The sequence below is a fragment of the Poecilia reticulata genome, unplaced genomic scaffold (genome assembly GCF_000633615.1).
Source record: "Poecilia reticulata strain Guanapo unplaced genomic scaffold, Guppy_female_1.0+MT scaffold_221, whole genome shotgun sequence".
Taxonomy (NCBI): domain Eukaryota; kingdom Metazoa; phylum Chordata; class Actinopteri; order Cyprinodontiformes; family Poeciliidae; genus Poecilia; species Poecilia reticulata.
Genome location: NW_007615024.1, coordinates 61,436 through 64,698, shown reverse-complemented (window position 1 = coordinate 64,698; position 3,263 = coordinate 61,436).

Genomic DNA, 3,263 nt, shown 5'->3' with positions numbered 1-3,263 from the left:
TATTGTGAAATTTTCAGTATGCTTCATTTTTGTTACACATTTAATTAATGGCCACATTCATCCAATGTGTAACATTCCAGCTATATAATGCCCAAAACAGCAAGTAGTTCTAAATGCCAGCTCAGCCCCAATACGTGGTATCTGAGAGTTCTACCATGTTGCAGTTCTTCTATAGTAATTAATCCTCAGCCAACTGCTGTGTGTGTGCTACTCAAAGGAAAACCACTTGGGGGCAGTGAAGTGCGACTCTTTGTGCTAATATACTGTGAAAAAAAGGGGAAAAAAACATGATTGCACCGCCTATGGCGGTGCACTGACGTGAGAGGAGTATGCAGGCTTTTATTTTGAAAGTATCAGTAAGCTTCATTTTAATGACCACGCCAATTCAATGTGAAACTCTGGTTTTGTTTAAACCAGTCCCATAAAGCCCAAAAGACCAATAACCTGATGTGAAAAATGTCAGGGCTTTTATTTTGAAATTTTCAGTAAGCTTCATTTTAAATAGACTCACTAATCCAATGTGTAACAGTGGTTTGGTTAATCCACCAATATAATGCCCAAAACAGCAAGTAGCTCTACATTCCAGCTCAGCCCTCCTCTGTAATAACTGAATGATCYGCCATGTTGTAGTTCTGACCTTCTGCTCTGCCCTCTGTATTAAGGTGTTTCGCCATGTTTAGAACTACAGAGACCTTGTAGKCCAAACCAGCAGTTGCCATAGCGATCAAGCCTCTGTCAACTGCTGTGTGTGTGTGAGAGACATTTCATGCAACTTTGAGAACACCCAGTCACTTTTAATGAAAAAAGCAGTCTGAACGACCCCTTCCAGTTCAGGAACCGTTATGCCGATCCAAAAACCGTTTGAAGCGTATGAGAGGGCTAYTTGTCGTCTCTGATAGTCCTGTGATTCATATCTGTAGGTAATTCACAGTAATWGCACTGATGAGAGAAATATGGTGTGTGGTGAGCTCAGTAATTTTTCAAAAACCTATATTAAACACTGAGGRGGAGCGTCAGTTGGTCATGTCCCGTCACTTTGCTCTGAAGCACCTGGACAGAAAACCGTAAGCCCTAGAAAAATTTTGAAAACATTTTACCAGAGCAGGCATTCGGTGCGATTTCCTGACCAACTTTCATACCAATAGCACAAGTTTTGCGGCCATGAGAGCGATTTCAAAATTATTTTGGGGTCATAATTCCACTCTGTTTCTCACTCTAAAAAAGCGGCAGTTGGTGTCAGTTACACTCTAGGTTTCGGCAGTTGGAAATTTCGCTTTTTACGTCGCCGTTGTAAGTCTGATCCCCAATAAAAATAATAGCTCCCTTCTCGGCATCGAGCCGCACGAYTTGATACCACTTTTGTGGGTGGGCACGCAGTGGTACGAGCCGCATTAACGGTGACGGAAGAATAAACCTATAATACTGCTCTCCTTATGCATTGCTATGGCATGCCTCTAATTATTAATTCCCTTCGTTACTTATGCCTTACTGTGACTTTTGTTGAAAGTTCAAAATGTATTGGCATTATTTTGTTATTAAATAACACTGCTTCTTCATCACTGTCATAAACAAAATATTAAATAGAAAATATAAATGTAATTTACTGTGGGAGAGGCGCTCATCAAATGCTGGTGACGTTCATTGAACGCCACATGAAGCCACTCAACTGCGCATGTCCATAAAGCCGTGGCAGGTTAACGTGTTCTTGTTTGTGCTCTTGTTCTCGCCACAGACATAACAAYTAACACACTAAAGCAGGACTGTCGGCAAAAGCGGGCATTGGGAGAAATTATCCACCTCAGAGTCATGGTCACATCCATACTTATAGGTCTTTTTTTCTTCATCCCGCAGTTAATAAAATTAACGGCGGGCCAGATTAGGATTACACAAAACCACAGGTGCAAACCGGAGGTGCAAACCATTTAAGCAAAATTAAAATAATTAGATTCAAAATCAGATAGACTACTTATTTCCCTTCGTTACTCATGCTTTGCTGTGGCTTTTGTTCAAAGTTCAAAATGTATTAGAGATAAGTCTTATTAAATAGCATTGCTTTTTCATCACTGTCATGAACAGCGCTCTGTTGATGAGTGACCGCTCTCACTACTTGTAGCTGACCAGATTTAGGGCGGCCATCTTGGAGCGGTCCACCCACTCAGCGTTATGTGTTTAACAGTCACGATGACGTATCAGCCCATTTAATCCATCATAACACGCTTTTTTGTTACTGGAAACCATATTCAAACATCTGTCAAAGCTTTATAAACAATTGTATTTTTTAAGTATGTTTTTATTACATAGTTCAGCATATTTAAATATGATTAGTGGCTATAACAATAGAATAGGAATAGAATATTCTGATATTGATGTATGAAGAGCAAATTACAAAGCACAGCCCTTCATAAATTAATAAATTATTTAGTAATAGCAATACATATTTATGTAACTATACAAAGACAAGTAAATAATTACTAATAATGTCACAAATAAATTATGATTAATACTGAATAATAAATATAGTATATATATATATATATATATATAAATGAGCTTCAAGAGATAGTCTTGAAGAATGGCTATGAGAATTATAAGAATTGCAAATATGCACTCTTGAGAATACATATTTTCTGAATGACTGCTGCTGAAATGCAAAAAAAGTAGAAAGACTCTTAGGTAGGAAGATTGACGCTTTGATTCATATATTAACAATAATCATATTGTTTTGCCCTTGTATCTGCTCTGATGCGTCTCTTCTCATCAACAGAAATGTTAATGGTTTTTGTCATTTTCAATATGAACCTCTCGCTTGTTTGGGTTGTCATTATCCATTTGAGCAATACTCTCAGGTTTGGATTTCTCCTGCCTTTTTGTCTCTTATGTTATTTATCTACAATCAGGTTAGTTTACATGTTGTCTTCTGAAAATGACAAAAAGAAAAGCAAAATCAAGAGAACAAATATGAATTAAAATAACAACATGCCTCAGCTTTATCACTATTTAAAACCTCTCAAACCCGACTTCGGCAATCTCCGTAAAAAACCGCTACACGTGATTTTTATTTTTTATTTTTTTTATGGTCCGCTAAAGGCTTTCATCCTTCAAAAACTATCCGGCATACAATTTTTGCCCAAAATGTTATGGTTTTCCRGCTAATTAAAATCAGCTGACGGATTTAAAGGGGCGTGTCCATTTACATGCCYTGTCATCAAATACGGTGTAGAAAGTAAATTTTCGGTCGGCTGACCGACAATGTTYGGTATGAC